This window comes from Podarcis vaucheri (assembly GCF_965113315.1).
Source record: "Podarcis vaucheri genome assembly, chromosome: 5".
Classification (NCBI taxonomy): domain Eukaryota; kingdom Metazoa; phylum Chordata; class Lepidosauria; order Squamata; family Lacertidae; genus Podarcis; species Podarcis vaucheri.
In genome coordinates this window covers 31,987,495-31,996,722 of record NC_138763.1, presented here as the reverse complement: position 1 = coordinate 31,996,722, position 9,228 = coordinate 31,987,495, and the positions used below count along the sequence as shown (strand labels likewise).

Sequence of the window (9,228 nt, the reverse complement as noted above, 5' to 3'; positions counted from 1 at the left end):
TTTAAGCTGGACAAAAAATACAGTGAAGGCACCTGCCTGATGTCAGTAGGCAAGGATTCCAATGTGTAGGTGCTACCACACTAAAATATTGATATTTTACAAGTGCAGAGAAGGTATTATGTGGCATCTGTAATATGGAATAAGGCGATCACATAAATAAACTACTCTTAAGCTGTTAAAGGCTTTATATTCTAACAGTAACACCTTGAACTTGGCCCAGCAGCAAATGAGAGACCAGTGCATATATCTGAGCTGAGGTGTTAAATGCAGATACAGTGGTACCTCTGGTTACAATGCTTCTGGTTACGAACGCTTCAGGTTACGAGCTCTGCTAACCTGGAAGTAGCTGCTCCTGGTTGCAAACTTTGCGCCAGAATGCGAACGGAAGTCACGTGCCGGTGGCGCACATAGATAACAATATATATAATCAAAATAAAAACAACAACCCAATAACAACTCCCCTCACAAAAAGAGCCACATTTTACAAGGGCATAGGATGTCAATCAGATCAACCAAAGGCCTTGTTAAAAAGGAACATTTTTGCCTGGTGCCTAAAGGGGTATAATGAAGGCACCAGGTGAACTTCCCTGGGGAGAGCATTCCACAGACGGGGAGCCACTGCAGAGAAAGCCCGTTCTCGTGTTTCCACCCTCCAGCCCTCTCGAGGAGGAGGCACACGAAGAAGGGAATAATCTGTGTCATCCAACAATACTTGCAGCTGCCCTACCACAACTCTCTCCAACAACTTCCCAAAGAAGGGGGTGAGATTCCATAGTTATTGCAGTCCAAGGAGTCCAAGGCAGGTTTCCTTTGGAGAGACAACACCCACTACCTCTTTCAAGGCAATAGCCACCATTGCTTCACCCAGCATAGAGCTAACCATGTTTTGGACTCAACCAGTTAACATGCTGCCCATGCTGAAGTAAGAATAAATTGCCAGTGTGGAATGGGGTTCCATCTTGTCCTTCAGCTTTGGCAGCAAAATGTATTGGGGCAGCTCTGTGTGAAAGGAGCTACTGTTGAATTGTTCGTAGAATAGATCCACACAGATTTTTTTTCAGAATGAGTGGCAAGATGGGCTTCAAGAAGAGCTGGTCTACATAGACTTGCTCATCACCTGATGTCTGTAACATCAAAGGTTGTAGCCAACAAATTTTACTCAGAGTTGACCTACTGAAATTAACAGACCTAAGTTATGTCCATTAATTTCACTGGATATACTCTGAGTAGGACTAGCTTTGGCTATCACCCCAAATAATTGATCCTCTTTGTGAGTTGTTGACGACTGCAGATATAACATTAACAGATGAAACAGCCATGAGAAATCACATTCTGCTGACAGACTTTTGCCTCCAATGCAGCACTGTGCTTGTCAACGGAAAAAGTTTCCACATTCAGCTGTCAGTTATCAAATCTGCAATATTCCAGTATAGGGAAATCAAATCATGGGCATGAATGTGCAAAGCAGACCAAAGATCATGAGACTCACATTCCGACATCTTATAAAAATGAAGCAGGGAGGGAATGCTGTTTGCACCAAACCTTTAGAAATCGAGTTCTGATGACAGCCAGAAGGAAAAAATAACCACGAACAAAGCAAAAGGTTGTATATATAATTGTTTCCATCGCCAGGCAGAATTCTGTTTGATGTTGTTAATACAGATGCTGCAGCCAGTACCTTTATACACCTGTGTCCTTGAAAATAAAGTTGTTATAGCAACAGGCTGAACTGTTATACAGATTTAATTCTGCAGCTATACTGTAAGAGCTATAAATAATTAGCAATTATTTGGTACCACAGACAGACTTTAAAAGCCCATGCAATATCTCTGTGCGTCAAACTGTGAAATAATGGACACAACATCATTTGCTTCCGCAACTGAATAAGAGAGGGATGCATTATTTATGTACACAAACAAACAAAAAGTGGGAAATCCTTTATTTTTCCTTAGCAAAAGGAACGTGCAATCTATTAAACATGCATATATAAATCTAGGTTTTCAAGATTGTCATTCATTGTTCACATACATCCCTTTTTCATCCTTTCTGTGTCGAAAGATAATTATGACCCTGTCAATAAGCTATCAGGCGTCCTTGCTCAAAGAGATTCTAAATCAATCTCATCTGAATTTGAAAAATAAAATTGAAAAATAAAATTGAGTTAGATCTTTTAGTAACCAAGTGAAGACTTTCATTGTTCCTTGCAGGGTAAGAAGGCTTGAGATCATTGTCTGAATTTAGAAACAAACAAGTTGCAGAATGCAAAGCAATCATGGAAACATGGTTAGAGGCAACTTTCTCCAGGTGGCAACATCTGAAAAGATTGTGCTGTGAAGGTAGTGTTAAAAGTAACATTAACAATTGACAAATGATGTTTCAGATGACTTGAGAATGTTATAGTTCAGAAAGCACTGAACTGCTGAGTCCCCTATAGTAACATAGAAAAAAAATGATGTATTGAGAAGCAATTATTTTTTTAAAAAGGCGTAGTGCCATATGGCAAATACAGTCAAAGCTTTGTGCAAAGGCTCCATACAGAAAGCATATTAGAAACAGTCACAACTGCGAACTAGATGTCATTCCCTATTTTTATGAGGCAGAAGGCTGGGCTTTTAGGGGAATTTGACATTTTGCTGAAGAGCAAAGTGTTTTGCTTTCTTAAATACTGGAATATTATTCATAAATTTTTATTTTCATACAAAACATCAGACAGTAAGTTATGGGTTGACTATAATCAGAGAGTAAGTTCTGAACTGTCCAGCACAAGATGCTGGCAGAGCAATCCAAACGTTCTTTGTTCTGGGCAGATGCTGGTTGGATTGGGCAGAGGTGTCTTTCTGCCAGCTGTGTGGGCCTCCACCATCATCTGCCTGCTGGTACAGAGATCCCTATTTCCACCTGTTGAACAGGTGAGCAGAGGTGCTGCTGGCCTCCGGGCAGCAACCAGCAGAAAGCCCTGGAATGGATTTGTTGGAGCCATTGGGACCATCCCTGATGCCATTGCATGACTGTATCAGATCCTGCCAGGCCTGAATTGCTGTGCCGGCTCCAGCTTGATGCAAACATCTGTCTACCCCTCCAGCTTCTACCCTGTCCGCTGTGAACAGCAGGGCTAAGAACGCAGCAGTGTCCTTCTCATTTATAAAGCCCTGCTGGAGTAATATTATTGCTCCCCAAAAGCATTACGGGGCTCATTAATTCCTTTCTCAGGAAATAGCTACCAGTTTCTCTACTCACAGAGCAGATGATCATGGTACAGAACAGCCTTCCTCAATCTGATGCCTTCTGGGAATTGCTGGACCACAACTCCCATCATCTCTGACCTCTGGAATTTGGATGGCACCAGGTTGAGGAAGGTATGTCTAGAACTTCCAGTTACAAGCTCAGCTGAGAGCTGTACATTGGTACCTCGGGTTAAGTACTTAATTCGTTCTGGAGTCCGTTCTTAACCTGAAACTGTTCTTAACCTGAAGCACCACTTTAGCTAATGGGGCCTCCTGCTGCTGCTGCACTGCTGGAGCACGATTTCTGTTCTCATCCTGAAGCAAAGTTCTTAACCCAAGGTATTATTTCTGGGTTAGAGGAGTCTGTAGCCTGAAGCGTCTGTAACCCGAGGTACCACTGTGTTGCCAAAATGCACCTGTATGTTTCTGGTGCTTTTTCAACTGCTTCCTCAAAATTTCTCAGTCTAGACATAAAGGGCCAACTCATGCATGATAGGCCCAGCTGGTTCTTTTCTCTGTGCAATATTCAATATCTCCCAAGCAAACTGCAGCAGGAGTTTATTTGTGGGCCATACATTACTACTATCAACAAAATCTCTGCGCACACAGAGAGAAAAAGTGTTCATTTGCCTCTGCAAGCTCATACCCAAACCATTTCTTGCTAACCCATCACAATCATCAACATGATATAGGCTTCTGCCTACAAGTGTTTGCACTGTAAGAAATCAGAATTTATCTGAAAAGAGCAACAAAACTTTGAGATTATTAAATCTCAAATTAACATGGATCTTCTTCAGCAATGTATCCAGCAGGGGGCGATAATAATTTCATTAAATTCTGTGTTCTGAAATGGAGACAAACCAGTAAATTAACTTGCCTGCGAATATTTCAAAACACTTCTGGTGCTTTCATTCAAAACTTTAATGAAAAAATGCCCTTATTTTTCATGATTCTTATCACCTGAAGAAGCAAAAGTATCATAGATTTGCCCATTTTGTTGCTGTAATTTGTACGCCAAATCAAATTCAGTCATTCGCTAAAAGGTTTAGTGATGTTGATGCTGCTGGAATTTTATGTCCATAATTAAATCTAGATTATTATTTTTGCCAACTTCAGCATTTGGACTTCTCTTTCCTTTGTATATCCCTTTCAAAACCATAACTGATTGAAAATAATGATTCACAAATGTACTCTGTTGGCTAAATAAAAACTTGGCAACCATGCAAGCGGAACCTGGAGTCTCAGGCTATCTCTAAATGCAGCCTTTTGCAAAGCCACAAGCATACTGAAATGAAAATCAAATGCAGTTTTCAATCAACAGCATATTTTCTTTGTTGTTGAAGCTGTATCAGTTCTGTTGCCACACTTTTCCTGATATCAATAATCGAAATCGGTTCACAAATCTTCCTATGTCTGAGGCAGCATACGCTCTACACCTTTGAAGCACATTCGCACTGCAAAGAATTCTGGGCACTGTCATTTACCCCTTGCAGAGTTACATTTCCTAGCATCCCTTAACAAACTACAGCATCCAGGATTCTTTGAGAGGAAGGTGTGCTCCACATGTGCAGACGCATCTTGAGAAGGATTTTTCATCTCCAAGTTACTGAAGAAAAAATAAGTGGACCTTCACATTGTCCTAAGTATATCTGGTTTTCCTGGGATAGCCACTGCCAACATTTCATTTTCTATTCATGGGTTGCCTTTTTAAAAGAATTGTATAGGCAACCTACAATTATTTTATGTATTTGTTTCATACAATGCACATGCTGTGTTATATATAACTGGTTTAATTCACACTGAAATAGGGAATGGCTCGATGTATATTGCTGAAAGGGTTTAACTGGAATATTGAAACTGAAGCTTTAGAAAAGCAAGGAGAACTCCCTCTGAGCTTTTTGCCTTTTATTGTAACTTATTTTGGCCCCAATATATTTGTTCCTTGGTGCTGGAGGAGACTCTTGAGAGTTCCATGGACTGCAAGAAGATCAAACCTATCCATTCTGAAGGAAATCAGCCCTGAAATCATTGGAAGGACAGATTGTGAAGTTGAGGCTCCAATACTTTGACCACCTCATGAGAAGAGAAGGCTCCCTGGGAAAGACCCTGATGTTGGGAAAGAGTGAGGGCACAAGGAGAAGGGGACGACAGAGGACGAGATGGTTGGACAGTGTTCTCGAAGCTACCAGCATGAGTCTGACCAAACTGTGGGAGGCAGGGGAAGACAGAAGTGCCTGGCGTGCTCTGGTTCATGGGGTCACGAAGAGTTGGACACGACTAAATGACTAAACAACAACAACGTATTTGTTCCTAGGTTCAGCCCTTGCCTGGTTCAATCCTGGCATCTCCACATTTGGCTATGAAAGACCCCTTTCTGAAAGTAAACCTGGCTAGTGGCATTCAATGAATGCAGACAATACTAAGCTAGGCAAATCAGTGGTAGTTGTGGTATAAGGCAGCTTCCAATGTTTGTGAGAAGAAAAGAGGACATCTACAGGCACATGAGCACTACTGGAAAAGATTGAAGACTCTCACGCACTATTGTAGCAGTAGCGAGTGCTGATTACTGCAGATAGTTGCTGAACAGTCTACACAATCCACGGATGGAACTATGAAATTACACATATCCGTTCCCTCCGTCTACTTTAATACATATTAATTCTTATAGCCATATGCTCCATAGTGCCAATGGCGGAGCTTCATGCTCCAGCACCCAGGGGTGGACAGCAGGCAGGGGTGGGGCTGGCGCGCCACCTGCAGGGGAGTGGCGCGTATCCTGGGGGCATGGTATGCCATCTGCAGGGGCGTGGCGCCCAGCGCAGGTGGGTGGCACAGCCATGATGGCACCCCACTGGGATCGCGCTGTCGCGGGCGGTGCGCTCCCCCCGCACTCCTCTTCCTCCGCCACTACATAGTCCTTTGTGTCCTGATTCCTTTGGCTTATTGAAAAAAGTTAGAGAACTGCTTCTTCTTCTTTTCTGAACATGGCACATAGTTGCATGAACCTATAACGATTTCATTTGCATTTGTGCAGTGCTTTTTTCTTTTGTCATTTTGACTCAAGAAAACCACCGTTTTACAGTTCAAATCGGGGAAAATAAATACATTAAACAGACAAAAGTACAAAGAACACGCATTACCTCATATTACACAGCTGACAGCTCAAAGGAACTTCCACATTGGCATGAGGTTGTGTGCACTAACATCTTCCCAGTTCCTCTGCTTGAAATACTGCCCCTCAATGAGGTCAAACTTTCGATAGTAAAACACCACACATCCACATTCCACACTGCTTCACACATTAAATGCTCTCTTCTGTCTGAGACTCAGGAAATACCAGGAAAGGAAAGGAAGCCACCATTGGAGGTGGTAACAATGAAACTGACCAATCACCATGCTAGATTCCAACTCCTACTTTACACATTAAATGCTCGCTTCCGTCTGAGACTCAGGAAACACAGTGACAGGAAATGAGGCCGCCATCGGGGGTAGCAACGGAATTGACAATTCACTGTCAGTTTAAGGGTATGCGTCCCCCTGCATCCCCCCAGAAAAAGCACTTTATTTGTGCCTGTTTAATATTAGTGTGTATGTAAATCTGCCCCTCTGTTGAAATGAATAGGGGAGGTCTGCAAGAACAGGAGTTCCTTGTATGCAGCAGATCATATCTGGGGCGTCAATCAGATGTGCTGCTTGGTCATTAAGTCTAATTGTCATTTTACACATTAGCAGAATCTCTTAAATATTTAAATGCTTCCTTAAAATGGGGGGAAAGAAAACTATAGAGCCATAAATCTCTCTAAAGTGCAAGCAGAACATATCCTGTGGGACGAGTGAATAATTTCTCTAATAAATAAGAACTCAGTCTCAGACAATTGGTTTTCAAAATATACTTAGTGCCAAAATAATAGTTAATTGGTGGTGATGATGCATAGCTGTTTGTTTGTTACAAGACTCTTCCAGGCCTTCCCAGGAGAACTCAGGATGGAAGATGATACTGGAAGTAGCTGACAAGAGCTTCTTCATGCTAAAAGCTCAGACATCAACATCAGGAAATCAAATGGCTTTATTCTGTTGGTGACTGATCAGGTTGCTTGAGATGATTCCTCCTTAATACCTGAAAGATAAAAGAATCAAGATGCCAAACACATAGGTCTAATTGGTGCACACGCATGTTCAAGGAACAATGCAGAATGGATGCAATGCAGTAAAGATATTTCCATGTAGGGCAATTGAGCCAATGTTAATCTGCTGCATTCGTTCTGAATGCAGCCCCATCTCATTGATTCTGTTCATGTCTTCCATTCATTTGATATCTCATCCAAGGAACTCGCGACAGCCCCCCAAATGTATCTCACAGCAACCAACTGAGGAAGGTTTGGCTGATAAAGACTGTTACTAGACCATGGTAATAACCCACAAGGAGCTTGGAGATAGAACCCCATGTGATAAGAATCCCATTTTTTTAAATGAACATATCATTTCTATTTAAACCTGGAGAATGCTGTCCAAGTGTAACCTACAGGGTCAATCCAATACATTTTACCACCTGAGGCAAAGGACAAAGAGGGTGTCCACTCCCAGAAGCCAACTCAACTGGCAGTTGAATTTCACTTCAACACTGGTGATGCAATATCATCCCCTACCAGTCCTGAGGCACCAGGCCAGGTTAGGGCCTCCTGAAAAGGCCATCTGGCAACAGAAGGGAATGGCTGGGGACTTAGGAGAAAGAGCTAGAGCTGCTGTTCCTGCTCCTGAGCAGTTGACACCTGAGACGGTTGCTTCACTGTGCCTAATGGGAGGGCAGGCCCTCGTAACCTATCAGAATGCTATTAGCTGTTGTTCTTTGGAATTAATCCGATTAACTTTGATGACATACCCTAGTTCCCTCCCTCCCCTCCAAATTCTGAAAATAGAACCATTAAGGGCTAATACCTGTAGTCTAGCTTACTGGCTATTTTTACAGTTTACATTGTTTTGTGCATTATGTTATTAATTCTTGCAAACTGTCTTGTAAGGGTTCCACCCCAAAATGAACATATTAAATAAATAAGCAACATAGCACTGTATTCATAAACATTCGTATGAGAAGCTCCACTTTGAATTTGTGGTGAGATATTAGATTTATTTTGCAACACATATCAGAGCAAAATATTTTAAAATTTTATATTAATGTGCTAAAGCTGATGGCAGTTCTAGGCTTATTCTGATGTCAGACAACTGTTATGTATCTCTAACCCCATCTCTTAATCTTCCAGGACTCAGCTTCCTTAAAAACTAAAGTCAAATCAAACCAACCTTTAAGAACTGACAATATTAATAGGGGGAAAGAAACAAGTCATGGATCGTGATGGAAGACAAATGTCAAGCAACACCAGGTCAGATATATTTAAATGTTTAAATATGATCATACCTGTCTGCCTCATCTCAGAAGCATTTTTCAACCGTTTCTGGACCTAAAATGTAACAAATGATGTGATTTTCCACATTTAAATGGCAAGCAATGCCCCCAAGACAGAACATCCAGTGCTTCTGTGATTCTGGTTGCTAAGTACCCAGTATTTATCACTTTGACTTAAGGTGGAAGTTTGTGAATCCAAAGATTTCCACTGTCTTCGCTAGAAAGCCATGTAAGATCTCTGGCCTCAGAGAATCAGAGCTTCTCTTATTAAGTTAGAGGGTTAGATACTGGCCCAGATTCCCTCCATCTCCCTCCCCCCGCCCCCTGGTAAGCAGCTATTGATGCAGCTCTGCCCCAAGAGAGCCACAGGAATGGTAAATCTCTAGAATATTTGCAGGGGGTTGGCAAGGTTTTCTGACTCCCAGTTGTTTAAGAAAAGCAACAGCAATAAAACTTTTCTCACTAAAATCAGGCTGTTACAATGAAGAAAGCTAGGCAGGAATGGACTTCCGTGTGAAAGCACTGTGATCTCAGTTCAATTCTGCTGCATAAAATAAATTCCTAGGCCCAGAATGTGCTCACAGGAGCTTTGCTTTTATGTTC

The 9,228-nt window shown here is 41.9% G+C and overlaps 1 long non-coding RNA gene across 1 annotated transcript; it reads right to left on the bottom strand.

Moving 5' to 3' along the window:
• Positions 1-7,099: 7,099 nt before the first annotated feature.
• On the bottom strand, positions 7,100-8,750 carry LOC309531886. The gene is made up of 2 exons (XR_014219507.1): positions 8,638-8,750; positions 7,100-7,341 (listed from the first exon to the last, which is right to left on the bottom strand). It is a non-coding gene; the product is annotated as an uncharacterized lncRNA (long non-coding RNA).
• Between the last annotated feature and the right edge of the window lie 478 nt (positions 8,751-9,228).